This window comes from Ambystoma mexicanum, chromosome 5q, assembly GCF_040938575.1.
Source record: "Ambystoma mexicanum isolate Mex_15411 chromosome 5q, UKY_AmexF1_1, whole genome shotgun sequence".
Taxonomy (NCBI): Eukaryota; Metazoa; Chordata; class Amphibia; order Caudata; family Ambystomatidae; genus Ambystoma; species Ambystoma mexicanum.
In genome coordinates, this window is record NC_090933.1 from 849,894,760 (window position 1) to 849,921,905 (window position 27,146).

General features: G+C 46.4%; 1 protein-coding gene across 3 annotated transcripts in view; it reads left to right on the plus strand.

Moving 5' to 3' along the window:
* The window catches only part of C5QH8orf88 (chromosome 5q C8orf88 homolog), a 1,871,959-nt gene extending 1,851,230 nt beyond the window's left edge, over nucleotides 1-20,729 (plus strand). For all 3 annotated transcript variants that reach the window (XM_069622341.1, XM_069622340.1, XM_069622339.1), the window contains exon 9: nucleotides 20,533-20,729. The gene's annotated coding sequence lies outside the window, so the exon portion shown is untranslated. The remainder of the gene's footprint in view (nucleotides 1-20,532) is intronic.
* The last annotated feature ends 6,417 nt before the right edge of the window (nucleotides 20,730-27,146 follow it).

Consider the following 27,146-nt stretch of genomic DNA (forward strand, 5'->3'; position numbering starts at 1 on the left):
AGGTTCGAAAGCCGGGGGCTAAATCTACCCCGTACAGTCGGTGGCAAGGGAAGCCGGGCGGGACACGGTACCTTAAGTGGGAAGGATCCTCCAGCAGTGGCAGTTGTTCCTGGCAGCGGGTGCAAGTCTCGTCATCGTCCAGGGGAAGACAAGATCTTGACTTGGAGGAAAGATGAAGGTCGTTGCACTGCCAGGGAAGAAACCAGCCGCAGAGTTTTCCGGTTAAAGGTATTACCCTTTAATTCGCGGTCGTGGTAAAACGTGGTATCCCGGTTGCCGGGGTGCTTGGCACAGGCAAGGCGGCCACGAGATACGTTGGGAAGGCGAAAAGACGGTGAAACTGGTTATCCCCACCAGTCAAAGGAAGAAGACTCTCCGGCGGGAGATCTCCTCTGTCGTTGGGAAAAGTGGTGAGATGGTCCAGCAGGGCTCCACCGGTGGTGTCGTCATGGCAGGTCGGCTCAGCTTCTCCCTCGTCGGATTCTTAGGTCCTGTGGCGACTTCTGAAGTTCCAGTCCCCAAAGCCCTGCTTTTATGCAGAAAACCCCCATTCACTCAGCCTAGCTGTCACTCAAACATGCTAAGTGGTGAGCCGGCCGGCTCACCACTTGGGCCAATCAGGACGGAGTGCGACTTGAGTTGCCTAGGCAACTCAGTCCAGGGTGCCTAAATCCCCCTCCACTCCTCCTAAGTACCCCAGACAGAGTGGCACCACTTTGGAGGGCTTCTGTGGAGAAGCCCGCCAAAAAGTGGAACAAAGGGCTCGACTTGGGTTGGAGTCACAGAAGAGAACACAAACGCCATTTTAGAACCGAGTTTTGGCAAAAAATACCAACCGGAGAATTAATATTAATTAAATAAAACGGCGGTATGTTCGAGGCTATCGTAATTACATAAATAAAGATAGTAGCCTCGAACAATGGGAAAATCCCATAGAGAAATATTCGCGTTTGAATATAAAAAGTAGTATCCACTGCCACCAGCCAAAACTCGATCAGGGGGGACGGAGACGTGCCCCCTCGACTAACAGACCCCGGGGCAATAGAATTGCCCCAGCCAGTACGTCCACAATATGATGGTTTGTACTGGTTCTGTTCAGAATTTAAGACTAGTAAAGTCAATGGTGACTTTACAGACCCTGGGAGACAGTAGTCAGTCCCAGGATATGGAGTCTGTACTGGGGAGTCACTATGACACCCCTGTGTTACTGAACAGAGGGTGCTGTGTAACACACATTACAAAAACACATGAAGCCCTATGGAGTAAAAGACCCCATAGCCCATTAAACACATCTAGAGTCAAAGAAACACACTCAAATCATGCCCAAGAGTGAGGGTAAAAGAGTCTCACTCTTGGCAGGAGAAAAAAATAAACCCCAAAAATCCAGCAAAGCTGCTGGGGGACTCACTAGGTTAGGAAATTCAGCCTAAACAGAGAATTCTCGCTAACACTCGCCCCCCAGACTAAGGGACAGGAGGATTTAATCCACTCCTGGATGAACCGCATACCTCTAGTCGATGACATACATCCTAGAGAGTCCATCAGCATTTTGATGGTGACACCTTGACCTATGTTCTCTGGTCCAATCAAAGGTTTTCCTTTGTAAGCTATATGACCTACAAACCCTTTGAGGAACATCAGTCTTTTTAAAGTTATAGGGGATCTGGTTGACCAGTCCCTCAGAAGTGGTTACAACTTCTGAACCTGTGTTAGGCTTTTTCAGGGGGTCCTTATAAAGGATTCCCTTAGATCTAGAGGGGCCTCCAAGGTTCCTCACCACCTCTCATGTGGGAGCAGGTTGGGTCTTAGGCCTCTTGGTATGAGGGGTTGGGGTTAGGCAATGTACCTGCTTCCCCTTCCTCTTAGATCTAACCTTACCTACTTTAGGAGTTTCCCCCCTAATATTAGGATTTGGGTTGGGGCCTTCAGTAGAAGGTCCAACAGTCTGAAGGTTTTTGGCCTTAGACTTTTCTTTCCTGGTTTTCCACCAGCATTGAGAATTACCAGTTCTCTCAGGCCTAGGTAGGGGCCCAGTAGGTCTATCCACCTCTCCCTCAGAAGCAGGGGGGGTCACAGACTCTGAAACTGGGGGAACAATGATGGAGCTTGGTTGGGGCTCCCATTTCCCTAATGTACTAGCCTGAAATGTGCCTGGGTTAGAGGTCAACTTACTAACACCAGGGCTGTAGTGGGGGTCTCAGTAGAGGTTCCCACAGGCTTAGAGGGGTCCCTTAAGGTGGCCTCGCTAGCCAATTTGGTTAGGTTCTGGTTCTCCATACTGGGAGGCCTGGGGGTATGTGACACTACTCCTAGAGTTCTCAGGTCATTCCCTAACAGGACTTTCCCAGGCACCTCAGTCCGCACACTGACAGGGATCCTCACTGTCATGTTGTTACACTGAATGAGGGCTGGTAGAATAGGAACCATTTGGACAGGGCCTCCAGACATCTTAGTGGGACCTTTGGGTGCTTTTGCCACATCCTCAGGTTGAAAGAAGCTTTCATCCACTACTGTTCTGCTGGCCCCAGTGTCTCTCCTGGCAGGGGTATCCTGACCATTGACAAGAATACTGTCCATGTAATATACTTTAGAGTTAACAGGTAGGGAGTTAAACACAACCCTATTCTGTGGACTAACCAGACCCATAGGCTCTAAGTTTACAGTTGCTTGAAGACCCAAGGGTTCTTCAGCAACGAGTTCAAAGTGGGCACTAGCCATCTGTACTTCATCCTCAGGAGTGAAGGCTAAGGAGACTGTGCTGATCCCTGCAGGTTTACCCTTGCATCTGGGATCCCCTTTGATATGGTCAGTAGCCTTACAGATATAGCATTGTCCAAATGCTCTCTGAAAGGGTGGCTTGTTCTGACCTCCTTCTGGTTGTTGACCAGAAGGTACACTAGCCTGATTCGGTTTACCCTGGGGCTTACCCTGGTTATTTCGTTGTGTGTGGCCCTCTTTGGTATGGGAAGTATTAGAATTCTCTGGATTCACTTTAGGTGGCTGCTTTCCCTCATCCTTTTTCTGAGTGACCCCTGAATCCTTGTGAGTGGCCCTGTTGGCAACCCACAAGTCAGCAGCCTTAGCTAGTTTTCTGGAATCTAATTCCTTTGAATCAGCCAAGTGCTGTCTGAGCTCAGGAGAGCAGGCATCATAAATTGACTCCAACATAAACAGATTTCTCATACCTTCATAAGTGTTCACTTTGTAACCCTTAATCCATCCCTCTAAGTTCTTCAAACACTCACTCACCCAGGTAGCCCAAGGGGTACCATCATTCTTTTTGAGGGTCCTAAACCTCTTAAGATACTGGGAAGGGGTCTTCCCAAATCTAGCTATCAGAGCTAGTTTCACACATTCATACTCTTTCCTATCCTCCTCCCCCAACTCCATTACCACATCAGTTGCAACAGGGGGGAAGCCTAGAGAACAACCAGGTGAGTAAGTCATTTCCTGTGATGTTCTGGAGCCCATGGTTATATTCAAACAGAGACAACCAATCCAACACATCCAACTTAGGCTCATACATACCAACCAATTCTTTAGGCATCCGGGGTCTTTTAGGACTGGAACTTCTAGAGGAGCCAGAGAGAGAAGTATTTTCAACAGACAATTTCTTCATTTCTAGCTCATGCTTGAGCTCCATTTCCCTTAGCCTTAGTTCTTGATTCAGTTCCTGGTGTCTTTGTTCAGCCTGAGTATTCAGTCTCTTGAACTCTAGTTCAAGTTTCATTTTTTCTAGCTCAAGATATTGAGGACTAAGTGTGGGACCTGGCAAAGGTCCAGTAGGTACAGCTGGTAGAGCAGACAGAGGCCTAGGGGGGACAGTCACAGCAGCCTCACCCTCCTCTTCTGACTCTTCCTCAAGATCATCAACATGTGGTTCAACATCAATCTCTATACTGTTATGTACAGTTTCTGGCATGGTAGGTTCCTCTGAACCATCATCCAGACTCTGGTTAGCTAACAACCTTTCTATCAATTCCATTTTCTTGCCTTTAGTCAGGAGATTCTTATGCTTACAGAGAACTCTTAAACAATCAGCAGTTTTTGTAGCAAGGGACTCTTGACTATAACTTTCCATAGTTAACATGTTAGAAAGATTACTTTTTCAGTGCTAAGCTTTGTGGTTAGTTGCACTAAGGTATCATAAAGCACTCTAAAATGTATACTCAATACAAATCCCACCGCTGTACATCAGTGTTAGGCAGAAACCTATGCAGTTCCCTTTGGGAACACTGCAAAAGATTTAGGACTACAGGTGTTAGCAGTAAACCCACTTGGTAGCAGTCTGTACCACCCAGATTTACCTGGTAGCTGTGGCTGAGCAGTCAGACTTCCCTCAAGAAGAGTTAGGCAGTATGCAAAGTATACACAATAGGTACTCAGACACAATAATACAAACAAACACTGACCAGAGCTTTGGTATCAAAGTATATAATTATTTATTTAAAAACACACTGTTTGAAACACTCCAGCACTCTTATGGTAAAACACTCTAAACACAGTTACTATTATAATATATACAACCCTTATTCCTTATCAGATAAGTCTTAGTTAACACCACTTATTTTCATACAGAGGTGAGCGCTTAACTACAGATGGCACTCCAATAAGTTCATGAAGAAGGGAGGGAAAAAGACAGAATATGTGAAGATATGCCACTCTAAGATTTAGGAACACTTTTAGCAAGGCAGAAGAGCAAAAGTCACTTGTGAGCCAAGGTCCATAGGCTGGGCCCACTCTTAGAGAGAGCAGAGCACAAATGCGCCCAAGATCACACAGTTACACTAGGCTTAAAAAGTCTTGCAGAGAGTTCGAAACGAGTTTAGAGAGGCTCAGAAAAGTTCAGCCAGGGTGTCCCAGGCTAACCCAGGTAAATCTACCCCGTACAGTCGGTGGCAAGGGAAGCCGGGCGGGACACGGTACCTTAAGTGGGAAGGATCCTCCAGCGGTGGCAGTTGTTCCTGGCAGCGGGTGCAAGTCTCGTCGTCGTCCAGGGGAAGAGAAGATCTCGACTTGGAGGAAAGATGAAGGTTGTTGCACTGCCAGGGAAGAAACCAGCCGCTGAGTTTTTCGGTTAAAGGAATTACCCTTTAATTCGCGGTCGTGGTAAAATGTGGTATCCCAGTTGCCGGGGTGCTTGGCACAGGCAAGGCGGCCACGAGATACTTCGGGAAGGCGAAAAGACGGTGAAACTGGTTATCCCCACCAGTCAAAGGAAGAAGACTCTCAGGCGGGAGATCTCCTCTGTCGTTGGGAAAAGTGGTGAGACGGTCCAGCAGGGCTCCACCGGTGGTGTCGTCGTGGCAGGTCGGCTCAGCTTCTCCCTCGTCGGATTCTTAGGTCCTGTGGCGACTTCTGAAGTTCCAGTACCTGAAGCCCTGTTTTTATGCAGAAAACCCCCATTCACTCAGCCTAGCTGTCACTCAAACATGCTAAGTGGTGAGCCGGCCGGCTCACCACTTGGGCCAATGAGGACGGAGTGCGACTTGAGTTGCCTAGGCAACTCAGTCCAGGGTGCCTAAATCCCCCTCCACCCCTCCTAAGTACCCCAGACAGAGTGGCACCACTTTGGAGGGCTTCTGTGGAGAAGCCCGCCAAAAAGTGGAACAAAGGGCTCGACTTGGGTTGGAGTCACAGAAGAGAACACAAACGCCATTTTAGAACTGAGTTTTGGCAAAAAATACCAACCGGAGAATTAATATTAATTAAATAAACCGGCGGTATGTTCGAGGCTATCGTAATTAAATAAATAAAGATAGTAGCCTCGAACAATTTGGGAAAATCCCATAGAGAAATATTCGCGGTTGAATATAAAAAGTAGTATCCACTGCCACCAGCCAAAACTCGATCAGGGGGGACGGAGACGTGCCCCCTCGACTAACAGACCCCGGGGCAATCGAATTGCACCAGCCAGTACGTCCACAATATGATGGTTTGTACTGGTTCTGTTCAGAATTTAAGACTAGTAAAGTCAATGGTGACTTTACAGACCCTGGGAGATAGTAGTCAGTCCCAGGGTATGGAGTCTATACTGGGGAGTCACTATGACACCCCTGTGTTACTGCACAGAGGGTGCTGTGTAACACACATTACAAAAACACATGAAGCCCTATGGAGTAAAAGACCCCATAGCCCATTAAACACATCTAGAGTCAAAGAAACACACTCAAATCATGCCCAAGAGTGAGGGTAAAAGAGTCTCACTCTTGGCAGGAGAAAAAAATAAACCCCAAAAATCCAGCAAAGCTCCTGGGGGACTCACTAGGTTAGGAAATTCAGCCTAAACAGAGAATTCTCCCTAACATGGGGTACCTGTTACATCCTCTGACAAGGATCTCTGGATGTGGTAAACCTAAAAAGGAAGAGATAAAACACTGGCCAGCAGGTTGTATGGCTGGTATGGAGTTGATTGCAAGTCGTACTCTGAAATTTAAACGAGGCACATGTGGAGAGAATAGAGACAGGGGCCCTTTCAACTCCCTCACTCCTTCTCTGGGGCATGACTGGCTCTGCCAAATCCCATGGTTGGCCTCCTGCCCCCAGTTGAGTCATCCCCATCCTCCTTTGACATAGTCCCTGTCACAGGCATGACTTTTAGCCCTTTAGTTTTTGTATTGGGTAGCTATCATGGTGAAAATAGTGTCACTTTTAGAACGCTTTGCTTGTTTAGCACTAGTGGTTAGACCCACGTCCCAAGCAGGCTTTGAAAGGCCCCACTGATTATACTAATGATACTGATAAAAGCATACCACTACACAAAGCTGTAGTCCACTACTGCAGCTACAAAAGGAGCTAAAACCACTGACACTGATGGTCAAGAAAAGCCAGTATGTCAGGTGTTCAGCACTGTATGTACTGAGGTACTGCTCTGCTTAAATATTTCACATTCGCTGTTGGCTCATCGGGGAACACACCATCAGAGGATCCATGTTCACTGTAGGTGCCCTCTGCCGGCCTGCAGAAGCTATTCTTTGGCATTTCCCCCAGCACAGTCCAAAGCATTACAGCGCACTAAACGCCAAGCTGGCTCACTGCTTCATGTACTTATTATGATTCCATCCCGGGCTTCTACCCAACAGCTGCCGGAACCACAACCTCACAGCACCCCAAACTGCCAGGGTCCACATTACTCTGTGTCCCATGCATGCTCGCTCCGAGTTGCTCTTTTGTACCTCACACTCTACCTGGGTCACTTCTGGCCTACCAAAGCGTCAGGGTCGGGTAGGGACTTCCTTCTGTGTGCTGCAATCTTGGTCTCTGCAGCCACGCCCAGGCTCTCCGGAGAAAGCTGGATGCAACACTCTCAACGGCACCTCTTCTTATTGTCCCCGAAGGACCTCATGGTGGGCTAATGGTCCATCTGCGGGCCAACTGGTGAAACGGATCCCAGCAGAGTCGGTAGATCTGCTATTATCCACCGCCGAGCCATGCGCTTAGTTAACTTAGTCAACATCGGACAAGAACCGCTGGGGTGAAAGAAATTGTATGATCCTGTCGATCTTCACATATACTTGCCATATATCAGAACATAACTATCCTCATTAGGCCAATCTCAACACAAGGCAGAGTGATTGCACAGCTATGAATACTGACCTGTCTTTCCCTGAACCACCGCGCCACCCCACAAGTATTCAACTGAAATATCATAGCATTCACAGATTACAGCAACCAGCGAAGAGTAAAAGGAAACATGAGAAAACATGACAACAAGCACATGCAGGAGACAACAAGGAGCTTTAGAGAGGATTGAAAAAGAGAACCATTGGGGAACACATGGAATCCTCTTACATCTGTAAATTCCTAATCCCCTCCCCTTCCCTTGTTGCTTTTTGGTCAGCGTAGATTTGATCTCCCATTCCAGCTACAGCATAATCAAGGGAGTTGCTCAGTTCTTCCTCCTTTGATTTTGCTTTCATGGCGCAAGATGCAATGCCTCTATCTGCCCAGCATGATTTCTGCGGAGACAGGAATATGCCCTCTTCAGTTGAGGAAGGACCATCGCCACCAACTGCAGCATCAAGACCTAGCACCCTGTAACCCTCCTCCACCGACAGTATAATTCCTCACCCTATCAGGCAGTCTCAATTCCATGGGAAATGTCCACCTATTTTTTACCCTTTGCTGAAGGAGAACTTCAGTAATCAGGTAGAGATTCCTTCTTTTCAGTGAGGTAATCTGTGAAAGATCCTGGAACAGCTGGTCAGAGCGGTCATGAAAAGTGGAGCGTTTTAAATGTGTAGCCGATAGTATCCCATCTATTATGGATAGTCTCTGAAGCTTACTATCATAAGCCCACACCATCAGCGATGACCCCCTACATCTCTTCTGTCATTGACAACTAATCCAATCTTAATTCAGCCACAGAATTGGCCATAGCATACCAAACATGCTTGAGAATGTGGTTCATAACTTGGCCCCAGTAAAATCTTGTTTACTAAAAGTACAGCCTAACAAAACCTGATCAAGGCCAAAGCACTGAAACAGCGGATTAAATCAAATCCCCCCAGGATAATGCCAGTTATTCCCTCGCCGTAAAAGCATACAAACTCATCCATTTGTGATGCTAAGAAAATCGCACAATGACCAAAGAATCTATGGTGCAGCTTCCAATTCTAAGGAGCCCTTTACAATCCTAAAAGAGCTGGAGGATCCATGCCCTTGTCCCTCTCAGCATACCAAAGATTCCAATTGGTATAACGCCATCCAAAATGCCTTTACAGACAAGCTGAAAAATATTCAGACAGATATTGCAGCTAAGCATGCTGCACAAGACAACGATAACGTGAAGTTAGCTCCCCTGAGGTCTATGATGACACCTCTCAATTTGAATTGATATGGTATGATATGATATGAATTTCCGTCAGTTAGTGAGGATGAAGTGACAGAAATCCTGAGGAATCTTAAGCCTACTAACTGTAAAAGGGGACCTTTGCCTGGCACTCACAGTGAAGGCACGTGCGCCTCAGTTGGTACCGCTTGTCACTACATTTATTAGTGTTTCCTTCAGTGAAAATTGCATACCCGCATGCATTAAAAAGGTGTGGATCTCCCCCCTGATTAAAAAGCCCTCGTTGGATCCGAATGTGCCAGGTAATTACCGCCCTATTACAAATGTTCCCTATCTCCTAAAGATTCTTGAGAAGTTGGCCCACATACACATCGAGGAGTTTCTCTCTAAGTACAAAATCCTAGGAGAGAAACAATCTGGTTTTAGGGGGGCACACAGCACTGAATCTACTCTGCTAGACTTAAAAAGCAAATCCTTTGAGAAGGGAAATCCGGCACTTCTTGTGCTGTTGGATCTATCAGGGGCATTCAATCTAGTGCATCATGTCATACTAGCAGATAGACTACAGAACACAGCCTCTTTTTTACCATCAGCGACCAAATGGTTAAAATCATTTCTCTCTTATCCCAGGGGCAAGGTCTTCTTTAAAGACGCGGTGGCTGAGATGTTCTCAGTAACCTGTGGGGTACCAGAGGGGTCATGTGTGTCGCCCGCACTATTTAACATCTTCATGCTACCATTGTTTGAACAACTGGACACTGAAGGCATTGTGTATGCCAATTACACAGACGACACGCAATGCCTCATCCCCCTGTCTGGCAATCATGCCACTCAATTGCGGATCAATGACCTTGCTCTTAACAATTCAAAAACAGAGCTCATGGTCATGGGTAACTCTGCACATCTTCGAAAACTAGGCCCAGAATACCAGTGCTTTCACATTGCTGATTGCACCATTACGACCCAAACCAAAGTCTAGGAGTTACTCTTGACCAAGAGCTAAACATGAAGGCCCAGGTAAATAGTCTTATCTCAGGATCATCCTATCATATTAAATTGCTTGCCCAGCCCAGACCCTTCCTAAACCTCACAAATTGTGCCACCATTGCAAGAGCCATAATAGGAGCTAAACTCGATTATTGCTCCAGCCTTCTGCTGGGCATTGCTAAAGATGAATTGGCTTATTGTTATCCAGAACAATGCTGTGTGCATCGTCAAGGGTCTTCCTAAATAGGACCATGTGCCTGCAGCGCGTATGGCATTACACTGGCTTCCAATTCACAGTAGAATTTATTTTAGAGTTCAATGTATTACACACAATTGCCTGTATGGAGAGAGCCCCAAGTATCTGTCAAGCGCATTGCATGGCTACCTGCCCGTGGAGCTTTAGGATCTAACAATACTGTCTCCTTGACACAACACAGGCTAGACTGTCCATCGTTCCCTTATGGAGCCCCTAGAATCTGGAATGCGCTGCATCCTGATCTCACTGGTCGCCTTCAAGCGAGGACTGAAAACCACCTTGTTCAACTAGACCATCCCCTTACTTCTTTTGCCTTCTTGTTTTTGGGCGTCCCACCATGGTATGTATTTTTTGTTTCTTGTTCTGTATGTTATGTCCAGGCGCCCCATGCCGCCGGGCTTTTGTTCCACGCTATACAAATAAGATAAATAAATGTTTCAGGGTCCCCTCCCAGGTTCATTGCTCTTTCTTCCCAAACAGAGCTCTGTCAATCCGTACCTCATCATCTGGATGGCTGCCCACAATTAGTGTGCAGTGGGCCTGTGCACATCCTTCCGAATCTTCTTTAAGTTATTTAGTTCTGATGTTGTCTCTCTCTGAGCTATTTTGCAGGTCCTCAACATTTGTCATTAAGCTGAAGAACAATCTTGTGCAGAATGTTAAGCTCCTGAAGCAGATTAGTGTTGGTCTTATTGAAGAAATTAACATCTTCTTCCAATGTATTAGTTATCTCTCCTAGATAATTGATGTCCTTCCTCTTGTCTTCTCCAATTTGGACAGGTTGTCCAGAACACCCTTTCTCTCATCTCAGAATGTAGGAATTGACTCGGGGCATTTGAAAACACTCATCAGTGATTTAGAGGTCTACATGAAAGCCATGATGTCTGTGAATTTTGTTTTGCTGTGCTTTCCCCGTTTGCAGGCCATGCCCGCAGAAGAGGCTAGATCGTCTCATTTTTTTTGTTTGTTGTTGTGCTTGATTGGCATGTGGTGTTATGGTGCTGCACAGCAGTCCCAGGGCGGTATGTAACAGTGCCTTGGGAGTGGGGCTGTACCAGATGGCCGGCAAAGTAGTCTTATTTGTGCTTTAAAAGATGGAAGTTGCTTCCTGGGACAGAGAGGAAGGGCGATCCTAAGGCAGGTCTGAATGCTTGTTTGGATACTTATTTCTGGTAGGAGACTTCCATAGGCCTCACAGAGAACCTCCAGATAAGGAGCAGACTTGTGGCAAAGGCGGAATTTCCAGGATGAATTGGAGCCAGCAGAGTGTCCAGGGCAGCATGTCAGTTCCCAGCTGTTGAGAGACGTCAAGTGAGACACATCCTTCCTCCTCTTCTGAGCAGCGAAAATTGTTGTCCTTCCTCAGATATCATATGGCATGATCACAAATCTCTAGGACAAAGGTCGGAAGACTCCCACATCTGCTTCCCCAGCACCTTTCTCTGCTTCTGAAGCGTGTGCCTATAATCCTCTGCCCATCTCACCTCTCTGTGAGGAACCAGGAATGAGACACAAACACAGAGACTTATGGTTTTGACAATAAACTTTCATTGACAAGTGGTTTGGGAAATGCCTCTTTGTCCCTACGCTAAGAGGTGTTTCCCTACCTCAAACAAAACTAAAGGTCTGTCGGATGTCAGAATGACAAAAGTAAAATGTCCTGTGTCCAAAGCACTATTCTGGCCCTCACTTTCTAAAAATCAACTCTAAGGTGAAAGGGCAAATGTCTTTGGCCTTCAGTAGTGTACAAATGTTCAAAAGGAAAGGAAAAGATGTAACTCCAACACAGCAAAAGTTCCAGAAGGATCTAGTTGCTTGTCCAGAGGGTAGTTTCCTTCCCCTGGATTTCTCTTCACTCTGTTTTATACTTCCAAGAATATTAGTTCCTTAAGTTTCTCTTGGTCGACAATACAACTGTTAAACAAAACAATGTGGCTTTGAGTCTGTATCTTGGTAATATACCTGGTGTACTTCCTTGCCAGGTTTTCACTCTTCTTCTCTTGATCAACAACACAACTGGTACACAAAACAACTTGGCTGTGAGTTTGTATCTTGGAAGGATACTTGGTGTACTCCTTTGCAAGGTTTTCGCTCTTCTTATCTATGGTTTAACACAGCCTTTTGCTAGTCCTGATATATCCTTCTCAGGACCTTTAGTTTATGTATTTCATATACACTGGTCAGCTTATCCTTGCCTGCTGTGCTTCCCTACCAGGACGTTTTCCTATAACCACACGTGGAACTGCCTGTTATCGCCTCTACTTCCGGGAATTTCTTACATGAACACGCTTGCAATTACCTGGTATAGTCTCCTGCCAGGTCTTTTCTCATTTTGGCTCTGCGCACACTTCCAAACTTGATAGTCTCTTATATTTGCTTTATCTTGTATTGTATTTCCCTGGTATACTATCCTGCCAGGGCTTCTCTTAGATGTGTATTGCATACACTCACAAACTGGAAAGTCTCTTATAGTGGTTCCATTCTTCCTTTTAAAGCAATGCTGACTTGCTCTTTCACTTTCCGGTGATTCATTAACAATTATTCGGGTTGGCATGGTTGCCAATATGCCCCGGTGTTCCTGTTTCCTTTGGACTCAGCGGCTCTGGCTGGCATATTCTGTTATTCCCGCGGCAAGCCTGTGGCGGCCGTTCGGCATTTCCTTGCTTCTCGCCACCTCTGTTTCTCAGCTTTTCTGCCTCTCACAGTTCCTGCTGGACTCTTCTGCGTCCCTTCGGGATTTGGTAAGGCAGAGGATGTCTTATAACACCTCAAAAAGCCCTCTGTCGAGATTCCAAGATGGCGGCGATGGAAGGAGGACGTGTCTGAGCGTCGCTTCGTCCCCCATCCGGGCCGCACTGCCAAAGAGCCCATCAAAATAGCGGAAAACTCTCACAACACCGCCTAGAGCCGGAGTTATACGGGCGGTGGACAGCCGGGACTGCCGTGAAGCTCCCGCGCGCGCCTGAGACGACCGCCGAGGAGAGAATCGAGGGCCCCGGAGAACAGAGCCGCGACTACACTGAGATGTGCGGTGTGGGACGACCCGTGCTCCCGCCCCCGCTCCTCCGCGACTTCGGGCGGACATCGGGAAGCAGCAAGGACAGAAATCGCGAGGGGAAGAGAAGCAGAAGCAGCCCCGCCCCTCGACAACAGCCGCCGGAGGGCAACGGATCGAAGGGCAGCCCCAGCGAGGCCCGCGGGACGACGCTGGAGCCGGCGGCGGTGAGGAGGGAAGACCAGAGGGGATCGCTGGGGGGGGGGTGTGGGGGATCGCCCACGCGCGCACATATCAACAGGTACGCGACCCTGGGGGAGAAGACTCAGTGGGATCGGCACCAGAAGAAGGGGGGGCAACAATTAACCCCCCAACCCCCTTCAGACAATAGGGGGAGATCACATTGACGACAGTACAGAGGCGGCAGCCCAGGGGTAGCGGGGGGCCTGTACCCGGAATCCGGGGAAGTCGCGTACCCTCCCCGGACCCAGAACACTTCTCGGTGGAAGAGAGCAGGACACTGAACGAAGCGCCTACAATTTGAAATTAAACATCATCACATATGTCAAAATCCAGGGGGAGGACAGCGCAATCTACCCTCCAAAACCCCCAGAAGAAACAGGATCAGAGCCTCCCACAACTGTGGGGGCCGGAACAGACTACTCCCTCTAGCTCCACAAGGAAAAAAAACTCAAGAAGGACATCTCTTGAAAGCAACCACAGGAAAATCAGACCCCGAAATGGCATCTAAAGAGGACATGAAAATGTGGTTTGGGGAATTTCAAACACAGTTCATGGCCAAAACGGAGACGCAATTTGAATCCATGAAAAATTAAATGAAGAAGGCCCTACAAGAACTAGGATCGGAGATTAAGAGTTTGGGGAAGAGGATGGACACCCTGGAGAAAATCACCCAAAATCTTGACGAAGAGACGCAACAATATGCAGAGCTCCAGGAACAACTGCTGAGACGGACTCACAATCTTGAAATACAGTGCGAGGACCTTGAAAATCGTTCACGAAGGTCGAACATAAGAATTAAAAATATGGTGGAGTCAATAGAGGACAGAGACCTGAAAAACGCCGTCCAATAGGTCTTTAAGGAGATCCTAGGCGCAAAGGAAGAAGAAGAAGTATCCATAGACAGAGTACACTGGGTGGGCCCAAAAAGAGCGGGGGAACCGGGCGCAAGGCCTAGAGATGTTTTGGTAGCCCTCTCCTCTTATCCCCAAAAGGAACAGATCCTGAGGAAAGCCAGGTCAATGGACCACATTAGAATGAACGGGGAGGAGGTCCAGCTGTATCAGGATCTGGCCCAGATCACATTACAGAAGCGTAGAGACATGGGCCCTGTTGTAAGATACCTAACGTCAAGGCAAATAAGATATAAATGGACATTCCCCTTTGGGCTCCTTTTCACGTGGGACGACAAACAAAGGAGGATAACTACCTGCGAAGAGGGGAGACAAATATTGGGCATACACGAACAAGAGGAAGAACCTCAGAGAAGGACGAGAGACAACCAGACCCGGAATAGAGCCGATTCCTACTGGAAAAATACCGGAAGAAAAGGGAAAGGTCCCCTGGCCAACAGATAGGTAACCACAACAAAGGCATCAGAAGGAACTATCAAATCCACACCGGAGAGAGAACGAGTAATCCAACTAGACAACGCTAAAGAAACAGGACGAGAGTCTTCCAGAATCATGAACAAGGTGCGGAGAGGGGGGAGGAGGGCACTTGGAACGTCACTTGGAATCCAAAGGGTTTTAGAACACCCTGCAAGTTATCCCTGAGAACAGTCGGGCATGGCGCGCACGGCGCAACGCCAGAGCGACCTTAGGAACCAGAGCCCGTCTCAGGGCAGTTTTGGGGGGGGATCAGGGCAAGTTGGGGGTGCCTCATAGGGGTGGGGGGGAACACCGGGACGCAGCGCTTCACTCTAGGAAGGCTCCGAGACATACACTTAGGGACCAACATCCAAGAATGGGATGGGGACTAAAATCCTAACATATAACATTCGAGGCCTTAACTCTCCAGTCAAACGGAAAAAAGTGGAGCACTTCCTGAAACAGGATAGATATGACATTATCATGCTCCAAGAAACACATAAAAACACAAGACAAGACAAAGGTCTGTTTGAAAGGGTATAACCAGATACTACAGGTTAACACACAAGACAGGGGTCTTAATAGCCTTCAAAGACTCCTTAAAGGTACAGATCCTCCAAACAGAGGCAGACAAGCAGGGGAGATATCTGTTAGTGAACACGAAAATTGAAGGGTACTCCCAAACGCTCGCTGCTCTATACGCACCTAATACAGGGCAGGAGGGTTTCCTTAAAGACACACTGGGTAAATTAGAACGTTTCGCCACAGGGGAAATAGTGCTGGGAGGAGACCTAAATATAGCGTGGGACCCCAATCTTGATAGATCGGCCCCCAGACAGCAGGGGCAATGCTCCCCCTCGAAAGCCCTGAACAGAAAATGTCCAATCTAGCACTTGCAGATACCTGGAGGCACATTAACACTGATCAACAAGGCTTCACCTATTATTCACATGTACACCAATCAATGTCGAGGATAGACTATCTATTGGCCACCCCATGCATTCTGGGAAAAACACAGAGGGTAGAAATTGGTGCCATTTCACTTTCCGACCACGCCCCCCTATCGATGGAAATAATGCTTACCCCACGAAGCCCCGGCTTGTGGAAATGGCGGCTCCCAGAAGAGATACTCCGAGACCCGGTAATAGGAAACACCATTCGAGAACAAATCATTGAATACCTTGATAATGACAACCTCCCAGACATACCGATAGGAACACAATGGGAAGCCCTGAAGGCGGTTACTAGGGGTCATATAATCGCACAAAAAGCCCAAAGGGAGAGGCTTAACCTCCAATGGGAAAGGGAGTTGGAGGCTAACATTAGCAAAATCCATGCAGAAATTATAAAGAACCCAACCATGAAGCTGCAAAGATCACTGAGACACGTACAAAGCCAATTAGATTCCATTTGTACAAAAAAAGCAGAACGACATTTAATAAGATTGAAACACTGGTATTACATAAAGGCCAACAGAGCGGACAAGCTCCTGGCCAGACAGCTGAGGGGGAAAAATCAGGATAGGACAGTAAAGGCATTGCAGGACGAGAAAGGGATTAGGAAAACACAAACGACGGAAATTGGGGCCTTATTTGAGCACTTTTATCGGCAACTATACTCGTCCGATCACCTAGACGACTCCCCCCAAAAGACATATATAGATGGGGTGACGCTCCCATCACTTACGGAAGTAGAGAGGCAGACGTTAGATAAAGATATATCCCAGGAAGAGGTCATCAAAGCAATTAAAGACCTTCCCAAAAATAAGGCCCCGGGCCCGGACGGATACAGCGCTCAATTTTATAAAACTTATAGCGATATATTGGCCCCGTTCCTAACGGAACTCTTTAACTCATTCAAAGAAAAAGGCGATATCACTCCAACGATGAATGAGGCAAAAATGCTGGTGATACACAAACAGGGAAAAGACCCAGAACTTCCAACATCATATCGCCCAATAGCATTAATAAACCTGGATGCGAAATTGTATACTAAAATTCTAGCCACGAGACTCACGCAAATACTCCCGAGCCTGGTCCATCAGGACCAGGCGGGTTTTGTCCCCGGTAGACAAACGCACGACAATATTAGGAGGGTCCTACACATTGTGGAAAAAATAGGTATAACTCAAACCCCAGCGATAGTATTGGCCTTGGACGCTGAAAAGGCATTCGACCGAGTCGAGTGGTCGCTCCTTTTTCATACGTTGAGGAAAATGGGGATGGCGGAGCCCTTCACTAAGATGATCAAAGCTAACTACAAATCACCCACCATCAGGGTTGCAGTGAATGGAGCTCTCTCCGAGAAAATTCAAATTGAGAGGGGGACGAAACAAGGTTGCCCTTTGTCCCCCCTGCTATACGCACTTTTTCTGGAACCCCTACTATCGCGGATTAGAAGTAATAAGGAAATAAAGGGCATAGACATGGGAGGAACCGAACATAAAATAGCTGCTTACGCAGATGATATGCTTTTGATGTGGGGGACCCAGAAAACTTCCTCACAATTCTTATGCAGGAAATAGAAACATTCGGCACATTGTCAGGCCTTAAGATCAACAGACATAAATCAGAAACACTGATACTGGAAGGAGACTCCGAGCAGATTCAATCAATTGCAGAGGATCTCCAATTAAAGGTTGCACAGCAGGGAGTCAAATATCTGGGAATTACCTTGACACACAAAATACAACATCTATACGCCCAAAACTACCCCTCGATATTAAGACAAAATAAAAAGGGACCTCGAGAAGTGGAACCCATTAGCAATAACATGGTGGGGGCGGATGACGGTGATCAAGATGACCATCCTTCCCAAACTTACGTATCTGTTTCAAGCCCTACCAATAAGGCCCACCCCGAAATTCTTCAAATCCCTAACGAAAGCGGTCACGGAATACATATGGCAGGGGAAAACACCGAGAGTATCTAACACAGTTCTCACAGCGGCTAGAAAAGATGGGGGTTGTACACTACCGCACTTTAAAAAATATTACGAGGCGGCCCAACTCTGGATATTGAAAGAATGGATACCGGAAAACTCCCAGAGGCTTTGGGCAGCCCAAGATAGGGCAGTAGCAACCACACCCACGAGACACCTGCTATGGGTGGGGAGGAAGCATAGGCGCCCCAATACACGTATAAGTGTAATTATGCAGACAGCACTAGAAATTTGGGATAGAGCCACTAAGATGGGCACACTAACAAAAAAACCAGCACCCTTCATGCCCCAATTCAAAAACCCCGAATTCCCCCCCGGACTCGAGAAGAATGCATACCTAAAATGGGAGGATGCAGGTTGCAAAATGGTGGGGATATGTTCCAGGGAGGACAGATAAGATCATTTGAAGACTGTACCACTCTATTGAAGCGCAACGCCACAGATAAATACAGATACGACCAACTATATCACTGGTGGTTAGACTCTCCCAAAATAAGAGAAGCTGCCGAGAGAGAATTAACCCCATTTGAAAAATACATTATGACAAACGATGGTTCTAGGAAGCTGGTCTCAAACATATACAGATTTATAAATTCTCTTGGGGAGGAAGTACAATGGCCATACATTAAGAGGTGGGAAAAGACTTTGAAGAAAACAATACCAAGGGAATCGTGGGAATACACATGGGAGCTGATACCCAAATTAACGAAAGCAATTCACTGAAAAGAAATGTGGATGAAAATTCTCCTCCAATGGCACTACACGCCAGAAAGACTACACACCATGTTCAGGGGAGTTTCCAATGCATGTTGGAGGGACTGTGGGGCAGAAGGCAACTGGCGGCATATATGGTGGGACTGCCCTAACCTACAACAATATTGGAGTGGCGTTAAAGCGCACATGAAGTTAATGTTCCCAGACATGGGGGATCCAGGGGAGGCGGTGTGACTATGTGGGATTTGGGACCCGAAAGCTAGAACCCTTACCAAAACCCAGAAAAGAAACTTTATGGGCCTACTAATCGGAGTTTGGCTGGAAATAGCCCAAAAATGGAAGCAGAAACACCCACCAATGGCAATAGACGGGATAAGAAGAGTATGGTCCCATATAACGATGGAACATATAACTTACAATCTTCAAGGGAACCATCAGAAATTCAGGGAGGATTGGGCAGTGACTTTTGGAATACCTGCAAAGTGACTATATGGAGCAGTGGTGCCGACACAAAATAAAGATACTGGACATGTTTAGTTAAATTGAACTAGAGACTCTCGGAGAGCAGAGCGGCGATAAGAACTTTCCCGGTGGGGGTAGAGGAAAGGGGGGAGGTTTAGTGGGACACAGTTTGAATGTTTCTCGTTGTAAAATCAATAAAAATATCTTTAAAAAAAAAAAAGCCCTCTGTCAACTGTTACCATTCACGCAGCGTGTTCTCATGGTCAGCTTACCTTTTTCTTGTCCTCAAGCTGGTTGGCAACACAGAACACTCTCCAGCCCCATGATCTCTCGGTCCGTAGTCAGAGGAGCAGCATTCTCCTGCCAGCAGCCTGCATCAGTGATTTGCCTGTTTACATTTCCCAGCTGCAGTCACACGCTTCCAACAACTAGAGTGCAGCTTATGCTCTTGGCCTCCATGAATCTGCAATACTCGACTCATCTTCTTCGTCACAGTATACTCATATTTATGGGAAAGGAAGTCCATTCTTGATGACTTGCATGTAGACTCTGGGTAAGTCTACTCAGTGATCTTTAAGGGCAAGTCAGCTCTGGATGGCTTGTAGGTAGAGTCTGAGAAAGTGTTTTCACTTGTTTATAGGCGCGTTATAAATGGCGCGTTATAAATGCTGCATTATAAATGCCATGCCATATATCATATCATGAGTCTTAAAAGGCAGGTCAGCTTGCATACAGATCTCGTGAAAAGATTTTCAGTACCCTTCATAGGTAGATGAAGGCAGGTATAACAATATGCCATTAAGGCATTAGGCATGGAGGGTCAATCCTCAAAAGAAAAAGGGGGATGCCATGTCTCCTCCGATGACGCCATGCTATTCTCCCGGAAGCTGTCTTCCCCCTATGTGATCCTCCCTCATATGGCCAGCCCAGGGTCAGGATCAGGTATCGGCTGCCATCCCCTTGCCACATGGGGAGAGACTACCGCTGGGAAAGAAGTGATGACACCATTGGATTCAACACATCTCTCACCCCGAAACCCTGTGAGTGCTGCACAGCTCAGCTAGTTGCCAGCCTCAGTCTGTGACTGAGTCGTGTGGCCATGAAGAGGGTTTATTGTTGCTGCACCAAGAAGTGCTTCCAAAGCCCCCAGCTCAGTGAATACGCCAGCTGAGAGATCCTAGATTTCAGAGGTGTCGCTCTGTTCCATGATAATGACCAGTGAGGACGACTCCCATCATGGGCAATATGCAGGGTTTACAGGGAGAGTGGGTACACTAGCCCGCTGAGGCTGTCCTCATGCCATGCTCCCTTTTCTCGCTTTTTTACTTCCCATGCAAAATGTAACTTCTAGTGACTTGATGGTTTGCTATTTTCTTGCCAATCAGGAACTTGTGCATGTGCAAAGGGAGGTAGGCACATAATGCGCATGAAGACCGTGGGATTCTTGTGAATTACCATGTGCACTCACTCATTGTGAAATGCAATTACTACTTTTTGGGTGCACAAATGTAGTTCTTTGTGAATAAGCACCAGTGTTAATGTTAAAATGCATATGGGATTAATTGTGAATCACCAGGCATACATAATGTGTGTGTGGTCAGAAGTTAAAAATTTGCCTACCACACTTTGCCCCTAGAAATGTATTAATTTCTCTATTGGCACCCGTATTTAAATGTTAAAATGCAGTTATATTGTGGATTGGCCATTATGACACTTGCACAAGATGCTATAAGTTAGAGAACATTTGCTAATTCATTTAAATGTCATTTTATTCTAGGTCACAAGAGAACTGGAACCAGTTCATCTTTCAGCTATACTACCTACAGAGCTTTATACAGAGGAAGCAACATACAGTACCCTATTTAGTATGTCTCTTTTATACAAAACGTATGTTTGTCAGTATTGTGTTCAATATCTAAAAGACAACTTCAAGCACTTCAAAGAGGCACTTAATAAATAAAAGCATCAAAACAACTCTGTTGTGTTGTTATCCATGAATTTTATCATTGAATGTAGTGGTGCATAACATCATTAAGAAAAGCCTGTGTGTCTTTTATAAAGGATTATTTTATTAGCACCCCTGGCGGGCACATCAGCCAATCAGGTTGCTCCAAACACAGACTGAATGTCAAGATCCAATCCTGGGTTCGGAGCAAGCTGTGAGATAGACACAACCACAGTCCATTTTCCCTGCCATTTCCCCTGTCCTGGCCGCCATGAAAATAGAATTAGGGTTCTGCACCTCTGTTTTCATGGTAGCATGTTAGTTGGGGATTTCTTGGGCAGAAACAACGGGTCGCATGGTTGTTGCTCTTAGCACTGTGATGAATCCAATGGAGTCATCACGGATTCCCTGGTGGTGACCTCCTCCCATGTGGCCAGGGAACGGCAGCCGTTACCTGATCCTGACCACGGGGGTGGCTATATGAGGGAGGATCACATGGGAGGAGACAACTAACGGAGAGATGTCATGCCTTCATTGGACGAGAGGCAGTATCCCTCACTTTCCCATGAGGAAGACCCTCTAATGTCCAAGAGCTTAATGGCCTATTATCAGCTGTTGGTTCTCCCTTGTAGAGGAAGTGAAGAAACCTTTTCCCAATATTCTTCAGGTCAAAACCCCATCTATGACCTAGACACTCAAAGCTCAAATAAAACCCTTTTTGCTTCTGATAAACTTTTATGTGAACATTTTCTCTCATGTAAAGCCACTGAGAAAAACGCTATATGTCCAATAACACCCACGGACTCCAACTCCTATAATCAATTGTGACAAGGAGGATGAAGGAGTTGGTACAAGGTAAAAGGAGCCCGAAGTACAATGTGCAGATTAGTTCTCCAGAATAACCTGTGCACGGGACATTTAAAGATGGCAACCACACTGAGTGTGGCAGTGCAGGAGTAGTCGTCGGTCCCTTTGAAGGGGCTTTCGAAATGCGGGAGACACGTACCGGTGTGGCGGAGCAGAGGAGTCCACCGAGAGAGACGGATGGAGAAACGCAGTGTGCGAGCAGGGTGTGCCGTGGAGACGCCAGGAGAGGCAAGAGTGTTCCTGGCTGCTCGGCAGCTCGAAGAGGCAGCATTTTCCATACCGGGACCTGAAGGGAAGCAGGCGTGTGATAGTAGGGCTGCGAAGGAAGCCGGAAGGATGTCTGCACAATCCAGGGTGGGAATTGAGCGGCAGAGCCACGCCGCAGAAGAGCGACCAGGACCCGAGATGCTGGAGAGAACCGGTGAGTCAACACAAAGCAAGTGGGAACCCCTGGAGCGTTCTGCCGCAGAAAGATATAGCGAGCTAAGAATGGTATTTGCTGTTTTAGTGATACAGAGGAACTGTGAAACACATAAGAAGTCCTGACAAAGGGAGTACACAAGGCAACTAAAATCACAAGAGAAGTCCTGGCAGGAGAATACAAAATGCAATTGGAATTGCATAAAGAGTCCTGGCAGGGGAGTATACCAGCCAAGTCGCAAAGCTACAAGAAATACTAAAGAAGGACAGTGCTTGCTAGACAAAGGAGAAACTTGTATTAAAGAAAGACTATGTGAAATGACGAGGGAAGCCGGTTGCTGTAACAGAATAATTCACCTTCAATGCATGGTATCAGTTGCTATAATGTACAGAGGTCGGAAGAATTGCTTCAGTCCCCTTTTTCTAACTCAGTCCGCTTCAAGCAACTGCATGGGTTTTTCGGCAGGAGGGATGCTTCTTGGTTGCCGTTAATTCAAACGTTGTTCGCCCAAAGTAGTTCGCCTTCCTCCTCTCTTGCGAATCCACGTTTAGCCTGCAAGAAGCAGAGTGACTCTCACATAGTACTCAACCATAGTATGGATTTATAGAGAAAGTCGTTAGAAACAGCCACTCAAACTCGCCCATGTAGGTTGCTGCCCATGTACGCTCACTAGCCCGCCCCCTCTACTCTGTGTGTAACCACCTTAGTCCTTCACCGCCAATCTCAGCCGTTGACAGCAGTCAGGGACCGGGTTTAGAAGAGGAGCAGACCGTTGGTTCGAGATGGGGTTTTACAATGTTGAGGCCAGGTGAGAAATGTGAAGTGCAAAGGGAATTGCGCTCATGGTAGCAATTGGCGTTGAAGCCCCGCAGGACGGGCAGGTTAGGTCTGGGATGTTATCCCGAATCCGTGAACTTTGGCTCATTCTGTCACAGAAACCAGATCCGTCCATGAACTCTGCGGTTCCTTTTGGGCAAGCGTTGCTTCCCTCCATCTCAGGGCCAGAGCTGTTGTTCAGGAACCCCTCCTTCCAGGATTGTCGTGCTCTGGACATGGGTGTACCGTCACAGACTGTTACAGAACTTGTTGCCTAACAGGAACATTGTGAATCAAGGAGAGACACAAAGGAACTGTTAAGAACTTGTTGCCTAACAGGAACATTGTGAATCAGGGAGAGACACAAAGGAACTGTTAGTAAAATAGACATAACCACATCCCATGTAAGAATACAGGGGAAGGGAGCGACCCCCTGGATCCAAGGTCTTTCACCTTGGAGAACATTTTTGTTGGAGCTATTCTAGTTTTCAGTTTTAACACTTTTTGCCAATTTCAGGCTGAAGACATTTCCTTTCACATTTTGTTATGTTTGTAGTGTGAGGGTCAGGATAGGATGTTTTGGACGCAAGGACAGCTTTTCAGTTATTGACATCCTGACACAGACGGATGGTAGGTAAGATTTACACAGAGCTGGTAAATCTTCCTTTGCTGGTTCAACTCCAGAACATTTTGCTTTTCTAGTGGGATATTTTTCATCAATACCTCAGTGAGTGGGAACCTTTTTCCACACTCACCTCATCTTTAACTCTTTTTATGGGTGTCATTTTTAAGACTCTCCATAGTGTCTTTTTAAAGTTATCATGTCTAACAACTTATTGGCAATAAGTGCCTGTTGTTGCTGGGTTGCCCTAGGGGCTCCCCATTTAACTTTCTTGTGCTAACCTTGAGTGAACTACATTTCCCAAGGGTAGAAAGGATCTTTGAATCCCTTTTACATTTGATTCTGTGAAACCAGCACCCCCCACCTTATGTGGAGTGCTGGGGAGATGCAATGGTATCCCCTTTCACATTAAAACTGTAACAATTCTGTTACAGTGACAAGCTTACCTTTAATGGCTGGTGGCAGTGATACCTTTTACTAATTTGGTGCACCTTTACCGCGAGCTGTGATCACAGCTGCAGTAAAGGCACCTAAGGGTGCTCATTTTACCAAAATGGCCTCTGTCTTCTTTTTCTGCCATTTTAGTGTTTCTTGTCGTTTCTTGTTCCTTTCCCTGACATCCAGGGTGGGAAATTCCTTTGTTTGAGTTTTGTCTTTGGTGGGAGTCCCCTGGACACCCCGCCCAGGCTCCAGTCAGTCTGTAAGCACAGGAAGTGGGGGAGGAGTCCAAAACTTCCCCTCCTTTGTTTTAGGCCTTCCTTCAACTGGGCCAAATCCCAGTGGGGGGTTGGCTGTCCTGATTGGACAGCCAGACGCCCCTTTCTTGTAAAATGTGGGGAGAGAATGCAGATGTTGTGTTGCAGTTCTTGATAAATACTGGAAACCTGGAAGCTGAAGGGATGTCGACCACTGGAACAGAAAACCGAAGAGGATGACAAAGGAAAAGCGGCGGGAATGATTTCCAGCGACCGGAGAGCCTGCTGTGTAACCGGAGCCTGCTGCAGCCCTTCCTTCCGATCGACCTGGGGTCTCCAAAAACGACGACCCGAACCCAGAGCCTGGTGAGACCCACTAGACTCAAGAAGACATGCATTTTGAGCTATCCCACGGGTTGCTGCGACCTTGTGTTCTTGCAATACCCAAATACCCTGGGACCTCCAGCCACTGTGCGGTGCACGGTCTTCCGAATTCCGAATCTCGCTGAAACTTCGTGGGCATCCTGGTGTATCTCCAGAGACACGAATCGAGTCCAAAAAGTCCCCTCACAAGAGTGCTGGACCTTTTAAACGACGAGAAATCAACCGTGATTTCCTGTCTTCTTCTGTGCTCCTTGAAAAGGCGCCAAACCTGCAGAACCACATTCAGCCACGAGAGAAATCTTGCCTAGAGCCTTCTTCATTGATCCCTGCTGCAAAGTCCCTTCTGAAGTCTTGTGTTCAGTCTCCAGGACAAGGAATCACCTGACCAGGTATTTGGCTGCAGTCCCTGAAGTTCTCCTGCTGCAATCTCTTCTTCATTGCTGATGTACTGTGTTGGCTTGGGTATATACTTACCTTAAGCCTGTTGGGATTTCTGTGTAGTCCTGGGGTGTTTTCTGTGATTCGGAGGTCCCTCATCAAGTGCACCCGGTCCCACTGCTAGAATCCTGCTGGGGTGTCTTCTGTGAAGCCCCTGTACCCTCTTCTAACCCTAGAAGTAAAGTACTCACCTGATTGCCAATTTTCATAAGGAAACTCTGACTTTTGCTACTAAAGAACTTATTCTAACACTGCCTGTTGGTCACTAGTCCTAGTGACCCCCTACTGCTATTGAGAACACTCATGCTTTAAGGGAAAGACTTTGAAGGGATTGGGACTTCTGCCTAGAAACGAAATCAAGTGTTTTACTTACTTGTAAAGAGTTGGTTGGTTGGTAACTGTAATTCTAAGAGTGAACAGTTACAAAAGTTCTTACTGATCTTGAAGGTGTGATGCACTATTCCTAAAAGTATGGTTAACATCTTTTATTCCTTAGCCACTGTTTTACCAGTCTAAAAGAAAGTAGATGTGAAGGTTTTTTACTCTCCTGTGATTAGGTTGTGCCTCTTTACAAAAGTAATGTGTTGGTTTCACCAGATTATTCCTGTAGGGTAATTGTATGAGTGTCCTCCAACTGTTGGTATCACCAGGTTAGTCCTGTTAGAATAACTGTATGAGTATCCTCCAACTGGGTCTTGCTTCCCCTGACTTGCTGCTAGCCTGTCCTTAATAAGTCTACATTAGGTTGTTGCCTACCTAGAATAAGTATTCAGTAAAGTGTGAAATTGGGTTTTACTTTCCCCTTCATTGTGAAGTTAAAGTATGTGGGTTTTACTTACCTTGTGTTAGCTGTGTGCCATCCAAAACAAGTTATTGTTTACCTCAGTCTGGGGTTCCCTGATTTCCAAAGCATCTGTAATTGTATATTACATCCTTAGGTTTTGCTGACCTGGTATAACTGTGGGTTATGACAAAAGTAGTTATAGGTTTTTACTGCACCTAGAATAAGTGTTTCACTATTCACCAAAAGTATATTGTCCAGTTGACTGTTTATGTGATTTGTTCCAAGAGTCACTGTACAACTGGAAGGGCCTACTGTCCTTGTATTACCAAAAGTAATCTAAACGTAACCATTGATCTTTTACTCCCCAAGAATAGGCTTGACCTATACTAAATGTGTATAACAAGGTTTTGACTTCCCTAGAACTACTGTTAGGTGTTCCAAATAAGGTTTATACTTGGGTCTGTCTACTTTCAAGTATAGTATTGGGTTTTATATTGTGATTTCATATAATGTGTTAGTACTTACTTAACCCCTAGATTTATCTGGACCTACCTGTATTTAAATAAATCCTTTATTTTTACAATACATAGTATTTCAGTGTTTCTTTGGATCATTTGTATGACAATTTCATTTGTACTGTATCTACTGCCCCCTCTCCCTCCTAAAATAAGCCTGGCTGCTCTGTCTACGCTACCCCGAACTCAGGTGGTACAGCCTTATACTAAGAGTGGAGTCTTGTACTGCCTCAGTAGAATGGTTTTACTAAGCCCTTAGTTGGACTTCAGAAAAACTGTCCTAACAACGGATCCTTCATTTTTGATTTTTTTTGGTAGGGCAACTTGTCTTTAGAATAGGGTCAGAGAGGCATTTTCCCAACCCATGTTCATTTAAATTCATACATTCATTAATGTTGTCATTTGGTATAGCACCTTTCAACATAGGTATAGTCCCAGTGTGCTTTTGGTTGAACACCCTTGGAGGGTCAGCAGTCCAAAATGTGGGAATGTTTGGGAGAAGCTAATATTCGTTTCAGCATTTCAGCCATTAAGGTAATGCACGGGTGGCCAGGACCCTGGTAGCCACCCTTGTCTAAGTGGAGTGTGTATGGGCATAGCAGAGAAATACTATGGACTAAAGTGGGGGATTGTGTTTAAGGCAATAGAGAGTTATGTGGGGAAGCTACAGTTCACATTTCTGTTGTTAAAAGTAGCTTCATTCTTATGGCAGAGGTGATGTGCAAAAATGTTTGTGTTGTATGTGTGTGGAGTTAAGCCATGCCTTCCAATAAATTGCAAAGATGCGGGTGTCAGGGGGAAAATTGGGTTAGCTGTACAAACACAAATGACTAATTCCTGGGTTCCATCTAGGTACAAGGAGCATTGCTGAGTCTCACAGGTGATTTAAGTGCTTGCTGAGTGC